The sequence below is a fragment of the Nilaparvata lugens genome, unplaced genomic scaffold, assembly GCF_014356525.2.
Source record: "Nilaparvata lugens isolate BPH unplaced genomic scaffold, ASM1435652v1 scaffold2916, whole genome shotgun sequence".
NCBI lineage: Eukaryota > Metazoa > Arthropoda > Insecta > Hemiptera > Delphacidae > Nilaparvata > Nilaparvata lugens.
Window position 1 is genome coordinate 2020 of NW_024090361.1, and position 23885 is coordinate 25904.

At 33.5% G+C, this 23885-nt stretch overlaps 1 long non-coding RNA gene across 4 annotated transcripts; it reads left to right on the forward strand.

Moving 5' to 3' along the window:
- The first annotated feature begins 6700 nt into the window (after nucleotides 1–6700).
- LOC120355574 lies at nucleotides 6701–22864 on the forward strand. Of its 4 annotated transcripts, none has more exons than XR_005573598.1 (7): nucleotides 6701–6901; nucleotides 7548–7640; nucleotides 10807–11133; nucleotides 11624–11835; nucleotides 16962–17241; nucleotides 18174–21503; nucleotides 21954–22864. It is a non-coding gene; the product is annotated as an uncharacterized LOC120355574 (long non-coding RNA). The 4 variants fall into 4 exon arrangements; XR_005573600.1 differs by having other exon boundaries at nucleotides 10807–11096; XR_005573597.1 differs by lacking the exon at nucleotides 10807–11133.
- The last annotated feature ends 1021 nt before the right edge of the window (nucleotides 22865–23885 follow it).

The following is a 23885-nucleotide window of genomic DNA, read 5'->3' on the forward strand; positions in this document are numbered from 1 at the left end:
CTAATTACAGTCTTACATGATACAGAGTGATTCAGTACAGTATATCCATTTCACACTTCATCACTAATAATTTATGCTTAATTTAAAATTGAAATATTGGAGGATTCAAAGAAGACATGTTGAGTCGCCCCCAGCTCCATGTAGGATCACAACCCAACAATGTTGTTCAAGAATTTAAATCAATTATCACACTCAACTTATAATATAAACAACCTTTGATTGATACTGTGCCTTGTGCTTTAAACAAGTAGTATGCATCTGTCAAGTAATACTTGTTAGAGAATGAGCATTATCACAATTTCCTTCAATCTTCAAGTTCGCTATACTTCAATAATTTGAGAATGTAACACTTGACAGCGCATGCGTAGTACTGGAAATTTAAAAAATGACAAAATGAGGACACTCCATCTTTGATCATTTTCAAGCCAACAGTAGTGCGTTTCAAACTGATTCATAATGAAGGGAAAAATGATTGAAAAACAACCAGAGCTAGAAATCATTCATTTATTATTCTCCCACAACAACCGATTCAAGGATAAAGGAATTTACAGTGAAAATGCTACAATATTCACTCTACAGTATTATCAGAATGTAAATTATTGTAACACTTTTACTGTATTGGAATTAATTTGATACGCATTACTGTTGACTGAGAGTAATCTCTCGTTGACCATTCAACTAATGGTTAATTATTGAAACTACTCAACTGGTATTGTGACAACTCAAGCGCTGAATAAAACACTCAATTTTACATAATTTTCGAATAAGCAGTGATGTGTTTCAAACAGATTCATAATGAAGGAGAAAAATGATTACAAAACAACCAAATCAGAAATCTTTATTATTCTCTCACACCAACCGATTCAAGGATAAAGGAATTTACAGCAAAAATGCTACAACATAAACAATTGTAACACTTTTACTATATTTCAATCAATTTGAAACACATCACTTTGGCCTGAGAGGTTAACACTAACCTCTTTTCTCAACAGAACCAAACTTAAATAAACCATTCTACGAATGTAACAATTTTTAAGTTATTGAAATAGTTCAACAACTCTACAGCTAAAGGCACTAAAATCATTTAATAATACCGCCCTACTAAGCAAAAACGCAGTATCTACCAAATTTTCACAAAATGACTTACATTTATCAAAATTCTCAGATCAACGACGAGCTCTATCTATTAAACTGAACAAGAACGCAGTATTTCCTTTCGTTTTAAGAAATAATGACATCAAACACGCAGTATCTACATGATATTTCTTTCAACACCAAGCAAAAACGCAGTATTTAACAATGTACTAAGGAAAAACGCAGTATCTACAGCTCAGATACTGCGTTGTTCCTCAGGAACATCACTTACTGCGTTCTTGCTTAGTATATTAGAGGTGACCATATATTTATTTGCAGTAACTGACAGTGTGTAACACAGCTTAACCTATAAAGAAAAGATTCATCAGTGATAATAAAGTTTGCCTCTCTCTATGATAAAATTATATCCATTCTGTTACAACAAAAATTAATTGACTGTACTGCATTTTTTCCAAGGTGTTGATATAATTTTGGTGGTTTATACTAAGGAAAAACGTAGTACTGCATTTTCACTCAAGTATTGGAATGAAATGTTGGTGGTTTATACTAGAGAAAAACGCAATACTGCATTTTTGCTTAGCCCACTTGTGATTAAAGAGATGCTATTGCCCAGTAAATGCAGTATCTGCTTTAATGTCCTAACATAATATTTTTTGTGGATTTTTACTAAAAAAAATAATCTTTTATGTAGACTATATCTATATACATCCACAGTATAAGCTAAAACCTATTTTAGTTGTTTCAAATACAATTCAAACTTTGACCTCATTTTTCTCAGTTTGGTTACGGTACTTCAATAGATAATGCGTTCTTGTTTAGTAGGGCAGAATACTGTAACCAGGTAATTGACTAATTACAAAAATATTCAATTGAAGCAATAATTGAAATAATGTTTCTGAAATTACGGTTTTAGAAAATACCAAAACATTTCTGTTTCTGAGATTACGTTTTCAGTAAACGACCAAACCATTTCACTTCATCACCAATAAATTTGTCCTCTAAAACTAATCAAACATCAATTCTGTCAACAAATACAAAATTTGAAACGCATTAAAATAAAATTGAATGAATAAATTTGCAACTTGTACAAAGCCTGGATACCCGACTAAATTCTCTTTAATAGATTAATAGCATTTCACAGTTCACAATACTTTCTGGACATCTTGTTTTTTGTAGAGAGGTAGGCTACTTGTTAATTTTTCTATTGTGAGGTCCACGCTATTATGGCAGTGAAGAAAGATAGGAGAACAGTGTTGCCGATTCTCTGCCTTTCCACTGCCTTCTATCATAGAGAAACAATAGCGTAAGTAGATATCCCATGGTATAGGACGTTTATGTCGCAACTTTTACTGTTATCTCAAGCCGATAGTCATACACTCTTACCCCAACAAAACAGTAATAATCGACAGTAATATAAACGGCTTAATGTAACAGTAAACGTTGCAACATGAACGCCCAATACCACGTGATATCTACTTACACTTTTGTTTCTCTATGCTTCTATAGAGTCAGATAGCTGATACCAGTATATCTGATATTATAAACAATAATCTATAATTATATTTGAATTATCAATATATTTTTCAATGATCAAATAATGAATGTTTATGATTGAAAACAAATATTTTGTATATTAATTATATTTATAAATTGTTAAAAATGATCTGGCAACGTTGCAGAGCGCTATCTGTTTTGTCGAATAATAGACAAGGATAGCAACACCAATGTTAATCAAATACTGCCATTATAACGTGGACCTCACTATAATAATTTTGTAAATTTGTACATTCGTGTAAAGGTCTCGACTACCTGAAAATAATGTTCTGCATAAAACCATAGAGAAACAATAGCATAAGTAGATATCCCATGGTATAGGGCGTTTATGTCGCAACTTTTACTGTTATCTCAAGCTGATAGTCCATGTAGTTCTTTCCTGTGAAGCTTTATGAAGTTGGTAGTCTCTCATATTGTGCCGTTCATACACTTTTATCCGGTCAAAACAGTAAAAATTGACAATAATCGGCTTGAGATAACAGTAAAAGTTGCGACATAAACGCCCTATACCATGGGATATCTACTTACGCTATTGTTTCTCTATCATAAAACTTTGTCTAATGTCTATAGATTTCTGGTCCAATAGTTGTAGACTTTTCAGTTGTAATATTGTAAATGAATAATAGATAAATAGACAGGTAGCGGTGATTCGGAGATCTGCACAATCGGCGGCTATGGTTTATAACTTCGCGAGGTATACTGTTCACAGAACTACTAGTTATTATGCTGCATCTACTTATTGGCCCAACGGAGGCCAATGTGTGGATGGGAGGTTTGCAATGCTGGCCAAATTGCAAGCTGGACCAGCTTACTAGGCCAGCGACTGGGTGAAGTACCGACTATAGTGAGGTCCACGTTATAATGACAGTATTTGATCAACTTTGGTTTTGCTATCCTTGTCTATCACTCGACAAAGCCGGTGGTACTATCCTTTTCTAGGTCCACAACCATGCCAATTATGTTTTTGACAGTGTAGAAATAAAATTAATTAATGCAGAGAATCGGCATCGTTATTCTTCCATCTTTATCCTCTGCCATTATAACGTGGACCTCACTATAGGCACAAGTTTTGGAGTGAATTTGACCTTATTCAGCTGGCAATACACAAAAATATTGATAGTTCAAATTCAGATTTCACTTTTCAAATAACTGTATAACGTTCTCTATCTGTGCAAGCAATTTCGACTTTTTGAAAATCTATTTTTCAGATAGGGTGCTTTAAGAAATGTTTTCTTTTAATTCGAATTGGAAAGGAAGAAAATTATATTGTGTTCTATGAATAATTTTTTAATTTATTAAGAGTATTTTTTCAACAAGTAACATTGTTAATCGTGTGACTTTTTTGATGATAACAATATTCTACATCACTGATTAAACAGCTGAGCAGGTACCAGGCAGTGAAAGTCACGATCAGCTGGATAAAGCAGACAACAAATTCAGTTCCCAGTAGTCTCTGTTCCAAGTCACACCAAGTTGAGTCTGTGTTGTGAAAGTCGTTTCGTGTTATTCTTTGCAAGTGTTTATAAATATATTATTACAAGCTGTATTTAATTAGTAAAGTCTACAATCAAATCAAGTGATAATTTAGTGGTTATTGAAGTAAATATGAAACAGTGTAATTTTTTCCTACGCTACTTCTTGCTTTAAAGGTTAGTTGAAGTATCTTTTTTCAAGTGTAAATTCTAATTTTGAAATGAACTTTCTTTGAAGCTTTCATTTTAGCCGGTTTATTATTATTAATTTGTTTATTATTCAACTTTAACTTTGTTGAAATTTTGAAATTACCACATACATTATAAAGTAAATTTATTTCCAATTTTCTATTTCAATACTGTACTTCTGTTTTTAAAATATTTTTGAGCATAGATATTAGCCTTCTCAAATATTTCAAAATATATTTTAAAACAACAAATTGTCTTATCATTTTAATTTAAATCATGCTAGTCTATATTAATGCATAATTTGATTATTTCAATGAAAGTCAGCCCTATATTTTTACTTAGTTATGCTATTTACAATGTTTTATTTTTTATAGTTATATAAATTCAATATTATTTGATCAAGTTATCTTTTTTTAGGCATACTTTTTTGAGGTTTGGCAAATAGTTTAAAATTCGATACCTATTTTTCTAATTAGTCTGGTCTTTTAAATTTGAGAAACAAACTTTAATAAGAAAATACATTTCTATTCCATAAGATATAATCATATATTATCTATTTATTTATAAAGTTGACAAAACACACTATTTATTAATATATTATGATTATTAATCTAGTTTTCCTTATTCCTCCAGGATTGATATACAACTGAAGTAAAGATTATCAGAAGACATCAGTTATTCGTGAAGAACAGCTCTACTACAATAAGATATGGATCGGTGAATTTGGTATGAGTTATCTGGTATTTATATTATGACAGGCTAGAATTTTCTAACACTCTCCCATAATACAGATGTTAGGGATGTTTGTGGTGGTTACTATTATAAAACAGTTCAGCCCTACCCTCTCGGCAGTGTCAAGCTCCGTCTGGTTGGTTCTGAGTCCAATGGGTGCTTTCAAGTTAGAGTCAACTGACCTGCAGATCGCATTTCCGTGCCAACAACTAGACGGACTTGTGCACTGTTTGTTTGTGGTTTGTGGTTGACTGTGAAGTAAGAAAATCACTATGAATTGGGGTTGAGTGGTCAGGGTCCCGATAGGCTATTTGCAGTTGTCAGTCGAGTATTTCATTTCTGATCAGTGCCCTTTGTGGTGGTTCCACAGCTTTTTCATGATGGTTGCGGGCTCAGTACAGCACTAATTTGATGAGTAGGTGGAGTACTATTACACTGTGGCCTGGTCTGATCTGTTCTATGAGACTGGCTGTGCAAATATTAGATGACAGTGCCTTCAGCAAACTTAGAAAAGGGAATAATAGAATTTGAGTTGAGAATTAGAATTAAGACATCATAGATCTAAGTTTAGTTTTAAGACTGAATTAATATTAGCAAAGTGTAGCCTCTAGCCTTTGCTAGTTGGCGGGGGATTAGAAAGTATAGCCTCTAGCCTTTGCTAGTTGGCGGGGGATTAGAAAGTATAGCCTCTAGCCTTTGCTAGTTGGCGGGGGATTAGAAAGTATAGCCTCTAGCCTTTGCTAGTTGGCGGGGGATTAGAAAGTATAGCCTCTAGCCTTTGCTAGTTGGCGGGGGATTAGAAAGTATAGCCTCTAGCCTTTGCTAGTTGGCGGGGGATTAGAAAGTATAGCCTCTAGCCTTTGCTAGTTGGCGGGGGATTAGAAAGTATAGCCTCTAGCCTTTGCTAGTTGGCGGGGGATTAGAAAGTATAGCCTCTAGCCTTTGCTAGTTGGCGGGGGATTAGAAAGTATAGCCTCTAGCCTTTGCTAGTTGGCGGGGGATTAGAAAGTATAGCCTCTAGCCTTTGCTAGTTGGCGGGGGATTAGAAAGTATAGCCTCTAGCCTTTGCTAGTTGGCGGGGGATTAGAAAGTATAGCCTCTAGCCTTTGCTAGTTGGCGGGGGATTAGAAAGTATAGCCTCTAGCCTTTGCTAGTTGGCGGGGGATTAGAAAGTATAGCCTCTAGCCTTTGCTAGTTGGCGGGGGATTAGAAAGTATAGCCTCTAGCCTTTGCTAGTTGGCGGGGGATTAGAAAGTATAGCCTCTAGCCTTTGCTAGTTGGCGGGGGATTAGAAAGTATAGCCTCTAGCCTTTGCTAGTTGGCGGCAATACACAAAAAAATTGATAGTTCAAATTCAGATTTCACTTTTCAAATAACTGTGGAACGTTCTCTAGCTGTGCAAGCAATTTCGACTTTTTGAAAATCTATTTTTCAGATAGGGTGCTTTAAGAAATGTTTTCTTTTAATTCGAATTGGAAAGGAAGAAAATTATATTGTGTTCTATGAATAATTTTCTAATTTATTAAGAGTATTTTTTCAACAAGTAACATTGTTGATCGTGTGACTTTTTTGATCATAACAGTATTCTACATCACTGATTAAACAGCTGAGCAGGTACCAGGCAGTGAAAGTCAGCTGGATAAAGCAGACAACAAATTCAGTTCCCAGTAGTCTCTGTTCCAAGTCACACCAAGTTGAGTCTGTGTTGTGAAAGTCGTTTCGTGTTATTCTTTGCAAGTGTTTATAAATATATTATTACAAGCTGTATTTAATTAGTAAAGTCTACAATCAAATCAAGTGGTTATTGAAGTAAATATGAAACAGTGTAATTTTTTCCTACGCTACTTCTTGCTTTAAAGGTTAGTTGAAGTATCTTTTTTCAAGTGTAAATTCTAATTTTGAAATGAACTTTCTTTGAAGCTTTCATTTTAGCCGGTTTATTATTATTAATTTGTTTATTATTCAACTTTAACTTTGTTGAAATTTTGAAATTACCACATACATTATAAAGTAAATTTATTTCCAATTTTCTATTTCAATACTGTACTTCTGTTTTTAAAATATTTTTGAGCATAGATATTAGCCTTCTCAAATATTTCAAAATATATTTTAAAACAACAAATTGTCTTATCATTTTAATTTAAATCATGCTAGTCTATATTAATGCATAATTTGATTATTTCAATAAAAGTCAGCCCTATATTTTTACTTAGTTATGCTATTTACAATGTTTTATTTTTTTATAGTTATATAAATTCAATATTATTTGATCAAGTTATCTTTTTTTAAGCATACTTTTTTGAGGTTTGGCAAATAGTTTAAAATTCGATACCTTTTTTCTAATTAGTCTGGTCTTTTTAATTTGAGAAACAAACTTTAATAAGAAAATACATTTCTATTCCATAAGATATAATCATATATTATCTATTTCATTTAAAAAGTTGACAAAACACACTATTTATCAATATATTATGATTATTAATCTAGTTTTCCTTATTCCTCCAGGATTGATATACAACTGAAGTAAAGATTATCAGAAGACATCAGTTATTCATGAAGAACAGCTCTACTACAATAAGATATGGATCGGTGAATTTGGTATGAGTTATCTGGTATTTATATTATGACAGGCTAGCATTTTCTAACACTCTCCCATAATACAGATGTTAGGGATGTTTGTGGTGGTTACTATTATAAAACAGTTCAGCCCTACCCTCTCGGCAGTGTCAAGCTCCGTCTGGTTGGTTCTGAGTCCAATGGGTGCTTTCAAGTTAGGAGTCACAGACCTGCAGATCGCATTTCCGTGCCAACAACTTGACGGACTTGTGCACTGTTTGTTTGTGGTTTGTGGTTGACTGTGAAGTAAGAAAATCACTATGAATTGGGGTTGAGTGGTCAGGGTCCCGATAGGCTATTTGCAGTTGTCAGTCGAGTATTTCATTTCTGATCAGTGCCCTTTGTGGTGGTTCCACAGCTTTTTCATGATGGTTGCGGGCTCAGTACAGCACTAACTTGATGAGTAGGTGGAGTACTATTACACTGTGGCCTGGTCTGATCTGTTCTATGAGACTGGCTGTGCAAATATTAGATGACAGTGCCTTCAGCAAACTTAGAAAAGGGAATAATAGAATTTGAGTTGAGAATTAGAATTAAGACATCATAGATCTAAGTTTAGTTTTAAGACTGAATGAATATTAGCAAAGTGTAGCCTCTAGCCTTTGCTAGTTGGCGGGGGATTAGAAAGTACAGCCTCTAGCCTTTGCTAGTTGGCGGGGGATTAGAAAGTACAGCCTCTAGCCTTTGCTAGTTGGCGGGGAACTTGAGATCAATGCTATCTTTGATAGCTTGGGGTTGAACTGATTTCTAACCTAATTTAGGAGTTAACTTGCATGCAATTCAGTTTATAAGTAATACTATATCGATAAAGGAAATACACAAGTTACATCAAAGAGGGTAGATGACCCTTGGAGATGCTGGAAAGTGGAGATATTCTTGAGAAATTCAAGGATCTCTTCCACTCTACTCTATTAAGTATTATTGAGAGTAATATACTCTCATAGATACTGTAGGGTATAATCATTCATTCCTGGTGTTTCTGGTAGTGCCATAGTTTAGTTTAGTGTCAAGTCAAGACTTTTGTAAATAATTGGAGATATTCTTGAGAAATTCAAGAATTCTCTGATAAGTGTCTTTGAGAAAAGGAACTCTCATTGATGCTGTAGGGCACATCAAATATAGCAGGTAGTGCTATACCTAGTTTAGATTTAAGTAAAGACCCTTGAAAAAAATTGGAGATCTTGAGAAATTCAAGAATTCTCTGATAAGTGTCTTTGAGAAAAGGAACTCTCATAGATGCTGTAGGGCACATCACTCCTGGTAGATCGGGTAGTGATGGATATACCTAGTTTAGATTAGTTTTAAGTAAAGACCCTTGAAAAAAATTGGAGATCTTGAGAAATTCAAGAATTCTCTGATAAGTGTCTTTGAGGAAAAGGAACTCTCATTGATGCTGTAGGGCACATCAAATATAGTAGTACCTGAACTACCAGGATTCTGGTAGTTCAGGTAGTGCTATACCTAGTTTAGGTTAGTTTAGTTTTAAGTAAAGACCCTTGAAAAAAATGGAGATCTTGAGAAATTCAAGAATTCTCTGATAAGTGTCTTTGAGGAAAAGGAACTCTCATTGATGCTGTAGGGCACATCAAATATAGTAGTACCTGAACTACCAGGATTCTGGTAGTTCAGGTAGTGCTATACCTAGTTTAGGTTAGTTTAGTTTTAAGTAAAGACCCTTGAAAAAAATTGGAGATCTTGAGAAATTCAAGAATTCTCTGATAAGTGTCTTTGAGGAAAAGGAACTCTCATTGATGCTGTAGGGCACATCAAATATAGTAGTACCTGAACTACCAGGATTCTGGTAGTTCAGGTAGTGCTATACCTAGTTTAGGTTAGTTTAGTTTTAAGTAAAGACCCTTGAAAAAAATTGGAGATCTTGAGAAATTCAAGAATTCTCTGATAAGTGTCTTTGAGGAAAAGGAACTCTCATAGATGCTGTAGGGCACATCGAATATAACACTACATGAACTACCAGGACTCTGGTAGTTCAGGTAGTGCTATACCTAGTTTAGATTTAAGTAAAGACCCTTGAAAAAAATTGGAGATATTCTTTAGAAATCCAAGAATTCTCCAATAAGTATCTTTGAGAGAAAAAACTCTCATAGATGTTGTAGGACAAACAATCGGTCTGTTTCTTGGTATGTTTCAGGTACATCGTGGCTTCTCTTCTCCAGTGTACACATGTTCAAAACTATTTAGTGTACATGAAATAGTTACTAATATTAAAATTATTCTATTTTACAATTTATATTATACAATTCATTTGTTTTTAAGTACCATATGTTTCAGGTTCATCGCAGCATCTCTTCTCAAATATACATTAGATCTCAGTTATTCTTTCATTTTCACTCAGTGATCATTTTACATTTTGAATTTGTGTTTTTTATCTACATTGTATTTGATTCTTCTGTTTCTGTTACAAGTCCTTTGTTTCAGATCCATCTCAGCCCATCTTCTCAAAAGCTGACATCTTTTTATCCATGTTAACTGTGTGCATGCTTTGAATGATTTTTGTTGCTTCTGGAACAAGTTGAGAATTTTATCAACATTTTTGTTTTTGCACTGTTTCTTACGTACGTCCCCGGTTCAGTGCATGCTTAGGAAGATCTATGTTGCATCTTGAACAGGCTGTGTGTGGTTACTTGAAGCATTTTCACTATATGTCTTGAACATTATGTCAGAAATGTGTTGGAATTATGTTATTTATTGCATTCTAGCATAGATAAGCAATAGCGTAAGTAGATATCCCATGGTATAGGGCGTTTATGTCGCAACTTTTACCGTTATCTCAAGCCGATTATTATCGATTACTGTCGGTTTTTACTGTTTTGTTAAGGTGAGAGTGTATGAACGGCACAATGTGAGAGACTACCAGCATCACACAGCTTCACGGGAAAGAACTACGTGGACTATCGGCTTGAGATAACAGTAAAAGTTGCGACATCAATGCCCTATACCATGGGATATCTACTCATGCTATTGTTTATCTATGATTCTAGTCACTTGAATGTTGTCTTGAATGTTATGGCAGGCATTTTTTGGGATTATAATAGTCATATACTGTACCATTACCATTGCATCATATTGATCATCATCTACTTATAATTTTACTATAAGATGAATTTTTTTTCAATGTTGTGTTTCACAGTTGAACTACAAAATTCCAGATCATGAAGTTGCAGAAATCGTTGTTTTGTAAAAATAATTGTACAGATACGGTTTTATATGTTATCACTGTGGAAGAATGGTTGGCTATGAGTAGAGCTGTGGAATAATCTCAGCATCCAGGGGGGCAAAGAAGACGAGGCCGACCACGCAACAGATGATTGGACGACGTGGAGGCAGACCTTCAATCCTTGGGCATCAGAAGGTGGAGACAGCGAGCACAGGACAGAGATTCATGGAAAGGACTTGTGGAGGAGGCCAAGGCTCTTCAATGTCCGTAGAGTCAATGAGTAGTATTTATAGGTTTTTGGTATGATTTTTGTTCTTTCAATCTAATTTCTAGACTATTCTATTCGTCTATTGTTTATTTGTTTATCTATTGTTACTTATTGTTAATTTATTTTTCATCTATTGTTCATCTGTTTGTAAAAAATGTTGATTCATCTTATAGGGAAGTACATAATATATTCAATGTGCATTGCGAGTACAAATCATATATACCATATCATCTTAAATTACATCATGCTGATCATTTTCATTATCATTCACTAATAAACTATTTTCTCACTCAATAAATCATTTTTTCAATCATTTCTTTATACTATATCGTTGCATTATTGTGTTTTTCAGTTAAACTTATGAAGTTTTTTGTTTCAGATTATAAAATATCAGCTTCATTCTCATTCACTAATCATTTCTTTTTTCATTCAATAATTATTTCTTTTTCTCAATCATTTCTTTATACTGGATCGTTGCAATATTGTGTTTTTCAGTTGAACTTATAAAGTTTTTTGTTTCAGATTATAAAATTTCACCTTCATTCTCATAGACGAACATTGGAATACCTTCTATAGAGTGAAGCCTATGTTGTTATGACCGGAATTTTATTAGTGAAGTTCAGTACCGAAATTAGTGCAATTACAACAGTGATAATTCAGTGGTTAGTGAAGTAAATGTATAACTGTTTGCACTTCAAGACGAAGGTTTGGCTACCCTACTTCATGACTCAAAGGTTAGTGGAGAAGTCTCTTTTCCTTCCAAGTGTGAATTCTTATTTCAAAATCAACTTTCATTCTTTCAAATCTCTATCTCAATCACTTTATTCAGATAGGATTCAAGCAAATAGTGAGGTCTGCGTTATAATGGCAGTATCTGATCAACATTGGCGTTGCTATCCTTGTCTATCATCCAACAAAGCAGATGGAGCTATCCTTTTCTAGCTCCGCAACGTTCCCAGATCGTTCTTTAACAATGCAGTAATATAATTAGTTAAAAACATATTTAACCTCAATCCTGAAAATATTTTAAATTAAAAGAAAAAATGGAAATATTTCATTAAACTTGCAGCAGAGTATGCAACAGATATTTGCAAATATTTATCTATTTATTTATTTACATTACAATATGAGGGCACCAGGAAGAAATACCTCCCATAATAGCCCTCTTGACACAACAGAAATTACAATTCTAATATATTAATAGTATAATATAATATAGTATATGTCTAATCTAATATAGAAAATTCACTAAATTAAAGAGAGATAGAAACTAAAATATTTTTTTAACTAAAATAGAACATAGTACTGAAATATGCAACAAAGTATATTTCATTAGATCATTTAAGAATATTTTTCCTTGACGAATAAAATATAATTGATTTTTCAAACAATAATGAACAGTTAATATCACATTAAATATAGGCTACCGGCGTCAGAGATTAAAAAAAGGCAGTGCAAGGCCGAGAATCGGCAACACTGCTCTCACATCTTTCCCCACTGCCGTTATAACATGAACCTCACTATAGTTTTTTACATTTTTTCGAAAATTAACATTTTAATATCGGATATCAGGTGATCATTATCATTTAATTTAATTATCATTCAACTTAAACTCTGTTGTCATATTCAAATAATTTTCAATTTCAATTCATCATTAATGTCCTCATCTATGGTATATTATTCTATTTGTTCACGCTTTTAGTATTCTGTTTTCACAGTTGAACTAATAGTTATTTTCGTTTCAGATTTTAAAGTTATAGATCTCTTTTCACAGAGGAGCTTTCAAAAGTATCAATCAATACGATTTTTGAGGTATAGTGAGGTCCACGTTATAATGGCAATGGATAGAGATAAAAGAACAGCTCCTCTGACTGGTTCTCTGGGTATTTAATCACGGTTTAAATTTAACAGAATTTTGTGCAACTGAGACTCAATCTCTGTTTTGGTTGGAGGGCGTTTTTTGACTGAGGATATTTGTTTTCTGTTATCTGTTCCAGAAATGTCAAATTGTTGTCGAGATGAAAGTGAGGTGTTTGAAGATGGCGTTATTGTGTCAATAGTGGTTTCCAGTCTCAGGCCTGGTTGCACAAATTCTTATTGAATTTAATCATGATTAAATGCCACGAGAACCAATCAGAAGATCTTTTCGAAAAGAAAAACTCCTCTGACTGGTTCTCTGGGTATTTAATCACGGTTTAAATTTAACAGAATTTTGTGCAACTGAGACTCAATCTCTGTTTTGGTTGGAGGGCGTTTTTTGACTGAGGATATTTGTTTTCTGTTATCTGTTCCAGAAATGTCAAATTGTTGTCGAGATGAAAGTGAGGTGTTTGAAGATGGCGTTATTGTGTCAATAGTGGTTTCCAGTCTCAGGCCTGGTTGCACAAATTCTTATTGAATTTAATCATGATTAAATGCCACGAGAACCAATCAGAAGATCTTTTCGAAAAGAAAAACTCCTCTGACTGGTTCTCTGGGTATTTAATCACGGTTTAAATTTAACAGAATTTTGTGCAACTGAGACTCAATCTCTGTTTTGGTTGGAGGGCGTTTTTTGACTGAGGATATTTGTTTTCTGTTATCTGTTCCAGAAATGTCAAATTGTTGTCGAGATGAAAGTGAGGTGTTTGAAGATGGCGTTATTGTGTCAATAGTGGTTTCCAGACTCATGCCCGGTTGCACAAATTCTTATTGAATTTAATCATGATTAAATGCCACGAGAACCAATCAGAAGATCTTTTCGAAAAGAAAAACTCCTCTGACTGGTTCTCTGGGTATTTAATCACGGTTTAAATTTAACAGAATTTTGTGCAACTGAGACTCAATCTCTGTTTTGGTTGGAGGGCGTTTTTTGACTGAGGATATTTGTTTTCTGTTATCTGTTCCAGAAATGTCAAATTGTTGTCGAGATGAAAGTGAGGTGTTTGAAGATGGCGTTATTGTGTCAATAGTGGTTTCCAGTCTCAGGCCTGGTTGCACAAATTCTTATTGAATTTAATCATGATTAAATGCCACGAGAACCAATCAGAAGATCTTTTCGAAAAGAAAAACTCCTCTGACTGGTTCTCTGGGTATTTAATCACGGTTTAAATTTAACAGAATTTTGTGCAACTGAGACTCAATCTCTGTTTTGGTTGGAGGGCGTTTTTTGACTGAGGATATTTGTTTTCTGTTATCTGTTCCAGAAATGTCAAATTGTTGTCGAGATGAAAGTGAGGTGTTTGAAGATGGCGTTATTGTGTCAATAGTGGTTTCCAGTCTCAGGCCTGGTTGCACAAATTCTTATTGAATTTAATCATGATTAAATGCCACGAGAACCAATCAGAAGATCTTTTCGAAAAGAAAAACTCCTCTGACTGGTTCTCTGGGTATTTAATCACGGTTTAAATTTAACAGAATTTTGTGCAACTGAGACTCAATCTCTGTTTTGGTTGGAGGGCGTTTTTTGACTGAGGATATTTGTTTTCTGTTATCTGTTCCAGAAATGTCAAATTGTTGTCGAGATGAAAGTGAGGTGTTTGAAGATGGCGTTATTGTGTCAATAGTGGTTTCCAGTCTCAGGCCTGGTTGCACAAATTCTTATTGAATTTAATCATGATTAAATGCCACGAGAACCAATCAGAAGATCTTTTCGAAAAGAAAAACTCCTCTGACTGGTTCTCTGGGTATTTAATCACGGTTTAAATTTAACAGAATTTTGTGCAACTGAGACTCAATCTCTGTTTTGGTTGGAGGGCGTTTTTTGACTGAGGATATTTGTTTTCTGTTATCTGTTCCAGAAATGTCAAATTGTTGTCGAGATGAAAGTGAGGTGTTTGAAGATGGCGTTATTGTGTCAATAGTGGTTTCCAGACTCATGCCCGGTTGCACAAATTCTTATTGAATTTAATCATGATTAAATGCCACGAGAACCAATCAGAAGATCTTTTCGAAAAGAAAAACTCCTCTGACTGGTTCTCTGGGTATTTAATCACGGTTTAAATTTAACAGAATTTTGTGCAACTGAGACTCAATCTCTGTTTTGGTTGGAGGGCGTTTTTTGACTGAGGATATTTGTTTTCTGTTATCTGTTCCAGAAATGTCAAATTGTTGTCGAGATGAAAGTGAGGTGTTTGAAGATGGCGTTATTGTGTCAATAGTGGTTTCCAGTCTCAGGCCTGGTTGCACAAATTCTTATTGAATTTAATCATGATTAAATGCCACGAGAACCAATCAGAAGATCTTTTCGAAAAGAAAAACTCCTCTGACTGGTTCTCTGGGTATTTAATCACGGTTTAAATTTAACAGAATTTTGTGCAACTGAGACTCAATCTCTGTTTTGGTTGGAGGGCGTTTTTTGACTGAGGATATTTGTTTTCTGTTATCTGTTCCAGAAATGTCAAATTGTTGTCGAGATGAAAGTGAGGTGTTTGAAGATGGCGTTATTGTGTCAATAGTGGTTTCCAGTCTCAGGCCTGGTTGCACAAATTCTTATTGAATTTAATCATGATTAAATGCCACGAGAACCAATCAGAAGATCTTTTCGAAAAGAAAAACTCCTCTGACTGGTTCTCTGGGTATTTAATCACGGTTTAAATTTAACAGAATTTTGTGCAACTGAGACTCAATCTCTGTTTTGGTTGGAGGGCGTTTTTTGACTGAGGATATTTGTTTTCTGTTATCTGTTCCAGAAATGTCAAATTGTTGTCGAGATGAAAGTGAGGTGTTTGAAGATGGCGTTATTGTGTCAATAGTGGTTTCCAGACTCATGCCCGGTTGCACAAATTCTTATTGAATTTAATCATGATTAAATGCCACGAGAACCAATCAGAAGATCTTTTCGAAAAGAAAAACTCCTCTGACTGGTTCTCTGGGTATTTAATCACGGTTTAAATTTAACAGAATTTTGTGCAACTGAGACTCAATCTCTGTTTTGGTTGGAGGGCGTTTTTTGACTGAGGATATTTGTTTTCTGTTATCTGTTCCAGAAATGTCAAATTGTTGTCGAGATGAAAGTGAGGTGTTTGAAGATGGCGTTATTGTGTCAATAGTGGTTTCCAGTCTCAGGCCTGGTTGCACAAATTCTTATTGAATTTAATCATGATTAAATGCCACGAGAACCAATCAGAAGATCTTTTCGAAAAGAAAAACTCCTCTGACTGGTTCTCTGGGTATTTAATCACGGTTTAAATTTAACAGAATTTTGTGCAACTGAGACTCAATCTCTGTTTTGGTTGGAGGGCGTTTTTTGACTGAGGATATTTGTTTTCTGTTATCTGTTCCAGAAATGTCAAATTGTTGTCGAGATGAAAGTGAGGTGTTTGAAGATGGCGTTATTGTGTCAATAGTGGTTTCCAGTCTCAGGCCTGGTTGCACAAATTCTTGTTAAATTTTAATAATGATTAAATGTCACGAAAATCAATCAGAGAAGACCTTTTCGAAAAGAAGGCTCATCTGATTGGTTCTCTGGGTATTTAATCACGGTTTAAATTTAACAGAATTTTGTGCAACTGAGACTCAATCTCTGTTTTGGTTGGAGGGCGTTTTTTGACTGAGGATATTTGTTTTCTGTTATCTGTTCCAGAAATGTCAAATTGTTGTCGAGATGAAAGTGAGGTGTTTGAAGATGGCGTTATTGTGTCAATAGTGGTTTCCAGACTCATGCCCGGTTGCACAAATTCTTATTGAATTTAATCATGATTAAATGCCACGAGAACCAATCAGAAGATCTTTTCGAAAAGAAAAACTCCTCTGACTGGTTCTCTGGGTATTTAATCACGGTTTAAATTTAACAGAATTTTGTGCAACTGAGACTCAATCTCTGTTTTGGTTGGAGGGCGTTTTTTGACTGAGGATATTTGTTTTCTGTTATCTGTTCCAGAAATGTCAAATCGTTGTCGAGATGAAAGTGAGGTGTTTGAGGTGGCTGGGACACGTTGAGAGGATGAGTGACTCAAGAGTTGTAAAACAGGTCCTCAGGAACAACCCAGGAGGAAGAAGGCTGAGAAGACGTCCGCGAAAGCGTTGGCTGGAGGATTTGGAGGACGATATTAGGTGGCTGGGTGACAGGGGATGGAGACGTAAGGCTGCTGATAGAGACGAATGGAGAGGCTTTCTGAAGGAGGTCAAGGCTCTGAATTAGCTGTAGTGCCAAGGAGTAAGTAAGTATATTTGTTTTCACTTTTTGTGTAGTTGAGAAGTTGATTTTGTGGTAATTATTCATATTAAATAAGAAGACTAACAAATTGTCAAAAAATATCACAGATTTATTGATACTTAGAAAGACCGGTTCCGGTTGTTACACTATTGTCAATCTCTGATAAACTAAAACTGAATACAATAGCAGCAGAGTTTATACTAGTAGGCGAGTACTGCTATTGGTCAAGGGCATGAACGCCTGCCATTGGCCCAGCTATACAGTCTCCTCCCACTTAACGGTGTCACAAAATGGCGTCTTAAGCAATAGACTCGCCATGACAATTCCCAATATAGTTTAAATGACCAGATTCATTTCAACCAATACAACACTACAAATTAGTTTTATCATAACCTTCAAAGCATACATTAGTCAATAGTTTTTCTATTTACATATTTGTTTCATTATCTTTCACTTGTTTTCTTGATTCTTATCCTGTACTGAAAGTAAATTTTGTTATCATGGCGAGTCTGTTGCTTAAGCCACCATTTTGTGACACAATTAAGTGGGAGGAGACTGGAGAGAAAAATGTTGCTAACTTAGGAAGATGTAGATGTTCACATTAACCCACTACAATATTGTTAGTAGACCTAATAAACTACTAATTTTGGTTATGTTCTAATTTTCATAGGAGGGTTTATCATACAATTTAACCTCCCGGTAGTCGCGCCCTACTCAATCACACGAGCAGTCGCGTGTTGTATTTTGTACAACATCCAATTTTCCTAGTGTTATGTACTCTGTTTATTGTCAAAACATATTAATTGATTGTATAATTACTTATCCCATCTTCTTGGATTATTTTACGCCTATGAACATTTGGATGATTACAATTTCATAGCCCAGTAGGGTACATCAAGCAAAGCCATCAATTCTGCGTTATTGGTTCGTTTACAGTCCCCGTACACAGTCTTTCCCTATCTTATGCTCAGTGCGACTTATGCACTGTCACGACTAAATGGCACCTAAAGACCGAACCATTGCACGGATGATACTGAAACTCAGTGGAGTGATGGGGGAAAGTTTTGGAATGCATAGGTGACTCATTCACTGACACCACCCTATCCAATAGTTTTGTGCAGTAAAAAAACTGACACTGTTGTACTTTTTACAACAGCGCGACTGCCGGAAGGTTAACATACATTAACTATTGATATTAACTGTGGCAAACAAGGTAATGGAGGAAAAGTGTGTCAACTTAGGAAGATTTAGAACTTCACATTTACCCACTACAGCTGTTAATACTAAACCATTCATTTTGAGTCTCTTATAATTTTTATAGAAGATGGTTTGTCATGCAACTTAACATACATCAAATACTGATATTAACTGTGGCTAACAAGGTAATAGAGAAAAAGGTGCTAACTTAGGAAGATGTAGATGTTCACATTAACCCACTACAGCTGTTAGTACTGAGCTACTAATTTCGGGTCTCTTTCAATTTTCATTGAACAAGAATTTTAAAGTATCATCTATTTTCCCACTTCAATTAATCCATTTCTTTGATAAGTCATGATTAGAAAAAGCATGAATACTTCATAACAAAATTATAAGAATCAAAATACAATTTCTATGTAGCGCAAATTATTACCCCATTTGTTAATTATTTGAAATATTATCACATTTCTCTAGACAACAGCATGTTCTATCTCTCTCATAATTTTTTTTAAGTTACATCATTCAAAGATTTGAACCATTCCCCTAATGACATTTTTACAATTTACAGCATGTAATTCTTGCATTAAACTCTTTCCTCTTAGTTCTGACAGATAACTTTCTTCAAGTAGAACTATAGGTTTATTTCCAGTAAAAAGGGTTGACAACACAATTCTATAGACCTATAGTCTATAGACCTCCAGCCAACTTGTAATTATTAGCTGGATAAAGGTCTTTAGCCTTTGAATGTTCTTTATAAAACTGCTATTTTAGTTTTTTATCTTCAGTAATTTTTGGTATGTATTAAAATTCATCATATTCATCAAAATTTGTATAAAAATGTTGAGAACGACAATTTTTATTGTTTCATTCAATTCTCATTTAAATTATTATTCGAGTTTTATTGTTCCATTCAATTCTCATTTAAGTTATTATTCAAGTTTTATTGTTCCATTCAATTCTCATTTAAATTATTATTCAAGTTTTATCTCTTCCATTTATATTTAAATGTCCCTACATTTGTGAAGGCTTGGAACCCCAAGTCTAGTTGATACACTTTAACTTCCATATATCATCATATTTCTCTTTTCAAAATAATTATTATTTGTTTTAAGTACCACATATAATGCTATTTGTAATTGAGTTCACAAAACTCAAAACCCAAATTTAATACCTATTATTGTAATTCCAAATTCCATGTTTTCAACTCGTTCAACATATTAATGAAAAGGTCCAGGACTGTCAAGTCTAGTAAACTTATCTTGTTGTTCGATTTATGTTTCAAATAATTTTACAATTTTTAAAAATTTTCCATAGGCTCAACTCCCAAGTCCAGTAACTTTCACCAAAAAAAATATTTTCACAGAAACCTCAGTTGAAAATTTATCTGAATTGTTGCCTGTTATCAATTTTCTTCCAATCCAACTATTTTAAACTTTCTTTTTTTTTAGTTTGGAAGTAATTTTTTTTAAATAAGACTTTTACCTATTGTAAGTGATTTCATGTAGTTAGGGTTGCCTATAATGGGAGTTGAAGATGCCAACTATTGTAAGCTTAGTTTAGGTTTTAGTTTGTAAGAGAATTTACTGTAATTTTTCATCAGCTACAAGCTGAGCTCTGGCTGTCTTATTGAGAATACTCAATAGAGCAGTATCTATATCAATTATATTTTCTTGCCAACCTCAATAATCCCTCTGATTTTGATTATTTTATAATTCATTTTAAAAATATGGATACAATTTTTGTTTCAAATCGACAATCCAAAGCTTTACTATTTCTATAATAATACTTATATTTAATTAGTTGATAGTTCAATGAAAAGAGTATTAATTCCAAATTCTTAATATTTTTCTAAGCCATAGCCCAGCTATGTTATCAAAATTATAAACCATTATATTTATTTTAATTGTCAAGCCAAAAACCTTAAGCCCCGCAGACACACATCATTTTTTGCTCGTACAGTATTTTTCCGTCCTTATAAATTCTATTAGATTAAACAGATGATGTCTGTCAACCTCCGTTTAATCTGATAGAATTCATAAGGATGGAAAAAATATCGTACGAACAAAAATCAATGTGTGTGTGTGCTGGGCTTTACTTATTACATCAATCCTTTTTATATTAATCACTCCCTTATGAATTAAAAAAATATTACTTATTCCATACATTAGTCTAGCCATAGCTCAGCTTATGCTGGGTGAACTTCATCACAATATTAGGTATTGTTTTTTTCTAATTTGTCTACTGTTGAAAAATAATTTCAAGATTGAAATTGATTGGCTATTATGCTTATCCTATTCAATACAAATAAATATATATTTCAAAAATTGTATTTAAATACATATTCTAGCAGAAGTCACAGTTGAAAATCCATATAAATTCTTGTCTGTTATTAAATTTCTCCAACATAATTCTTGTGAATTTAGCTCTAGTTAGTTTGTAAGTGAATAAATTACAAAATGCAATTGTCTATTATAAGTAGTCTACTGTATTTGCTCGCGTAGGATGCGCACCCCAAAAAATGGAGTACATGTTTAATGAAAAAAATACAGTAAAGATATTATCAAAGCTTTTATTTGAAACAACGTTTATAATGATTATTGATCTACAAAATATTCATTTAATTAAGTTGAAATATAATAGATACTGTCAGTTCCACATAATTTATTCGAGCCAAACTTAAGTTTCATTAAGGCATCATCTTCAGTGGTGTTTTTTCATCTTAAGATGATGCCTCCTTAGTGCATTGAAACTCAAGTTCGGCTCGAATAAATTATGTGCAACTGACAAAAACGTTTTTATTCCACTTTAATATGGAGAAATTCCAAAATATCTCTGTTCATAGCGTAGATTTTATTCAATTAATGTTTGAAAAACGTAAAATACTGTATTTAGAACTTAGTATACATTAGGAAAAGCTTACTTGTTGATTATCGTGACTGATCATTGTGAACATTTTTGTCAAACTGTAAATACCGGCATTCTGTCTCATTTTGGAAAATCACACGTATCACTTGAACCAACGAATTTCGCTTTGTATTTTTTGAAAAGTAAAAAGTTTTTTTTAAATAGGTGCGTGTCATACACTAGCAAATATTTTTTTTTAAATAGGTGCGTGTCATACACTAGCAAATACGGTAATTTGAGGTGGTAAGGGTTGGCTATAGGGGTGTTGGGAGGCCAATTGTTGTAAACTATAGTTTAGTTTTTAGTTTGTAAGTTTGGGAATTTATTGTAAATTCATCACCCACTAAAAGCTGAGCCCTGGCTGGTCTATTGAGCATAAATAAATGAGTATCCATGATTAAATGGCTATTATGATTTTCATATTAAATTGAAATAATTATACCTAAATTTTAAAAATTATATTGATAATATATTTTTGCAGAAGTCACAGTTAAAAATTCATATAAATTCTTGTCTGTTATTAAATTTCTTATTCCATACAATAGTCTAGCCATAGCTCAGCTTATGCTGGGTGAACTTTACCTCAATGTTATTGTTTCAATTTATTTTAAATAGGTGCGTGTCATACACTAGCAAATACGGTAATTTAAGGTGGTTAGGGTTGGCTATAGGGGTGTTGGGAGGCCAATTGTTGTAAACTTATAGTTTAGTTTTTAGTTTGTAATTATGCGAATTTATTGTAAATTTATCACCCACTGAAAGCTGAGCCCTGGCTGGTCTATTGAGCATAAATAAATGAGTATCCATACTAATCATTATATATTCATGTCAACAAAAATTCCTCTAATATTAATTATTTTGTGATTTAGTTTGAAAATATTAATACTTTTTTCTTCAAATTGGCAAGCCTTAGCTTTCCTGATTCTATATTCCTAACCAAAATAAACTCATATGTTTATATTATAAACATACTATGATATACATTCACTGATTCTACATATAACTTAATCATACTAAAATCAGTTATTACTCTAATATCAATTACTTCATAACTATTCATTAAAAAAAATTTAATATCAATATTAAAATGTTGATAAAATAGGTTATTAATACTAATTCATTCAAATTGACAATACAAAGCCTCACTGATTATACAATCATAATAATATCAATTCCTTCAACATTGATCACTTCAAAATTAATTTTTTCAACAATACTAATTTCTAGAAATTGACAAGTCAAAGCCTTACTAGTTCTATAATTATACACATATCATCAAAATTGTATTTAAATATATATTTTAGCAGAAGGCATAGTTAAAAATTCATATAAATTCTTATCTGTTCTCCAATTCAACTATTGTGAATTTAGCTCTAGTTAGTTTGTAAGTGAATAAATTAAACAAATACAATTGTCTATTGTAAGTACTGTGTTTGCTTGCGTACGAGCCCACCCCAAAAACTAGAGTACATTTTTATGAAAAACAAAAACAGTAAAGATATTATCACAGCTTTTATTTGAAACAACACATATAATGATTATTGATCTACAAAATATTCATTTGAGGCCTATTCATAAAAGAGGCTCCAAAGATGATCCATCAAACTTTAGACTCATTATCAATAGTGCCTATATTAGGTATCTAAATTATTTCAGATAATAATGCAGGAGCAACTCTCTGAGTATTTTAAAAATAATAAATTATTCTCAGATAAGCAATTTGGCTTCAGAAAGCAGTGTAGCACAAGTAAGGCTGTGCAGAAATTAACAAACAATCACCCTTCCAAAGGAGTATATTAATATGCAACATTTCAAATTAATCCATTTATGAACTTATTTATTTTACTAGCGGGTAACCCGTGCTCCGCAAGGGTTTAATTGAGACTTGACTTACTTAGATCTTGAAGAATTTTAAGTAGGCCTATAAACATCCTCGGTAAATTAAGGATCAATATGCAAAATTTCATATTAATCCGTCCAGTAGTTCAGACGTTATGATGCGTAATTTGTGAATTTCCTATCCCGTACGTGTTTAAGCCAATTCTTTCCTTCATTATATTATAGATAGATTTTAATGATCTTATCATTAACTATTTTTATAATAAGAGAGAGTAGGGTTGTGTTTGTTCGTGTGTTCGTTTGTTCGCATCAAAACATGTCAACTTGTGGATTGCATACCGGAAAAACGGGAATGATTTAGATCTCCAAATTTTGAACATAGATTCTAAAAATATCAATCTCGTGCACCTGGAAGCCCAAATTTCAATTTTCCTTCTAGATTTTTCAGAATTAATGTTCAAATTCATCTATGCTACCGTAGGCTACATGAAGTTTCATAGCCCAAAGTGTGTCTATGAGCAGGTTATAAGACTACCATTTACGAACATCTACGTAGCGCAGCGGTAAAAGGCCTGCTTACAGAGCGATGGTTCCTCGGTTCGAATCCCCCGAGGTTTCCCATTTTTTGTTCTTAATTTTTTTCCCTCGAAACGTATTATTATCAATTACTTTTTTGAAGGAATTTGTTTTCATTACTATTGAACTTGG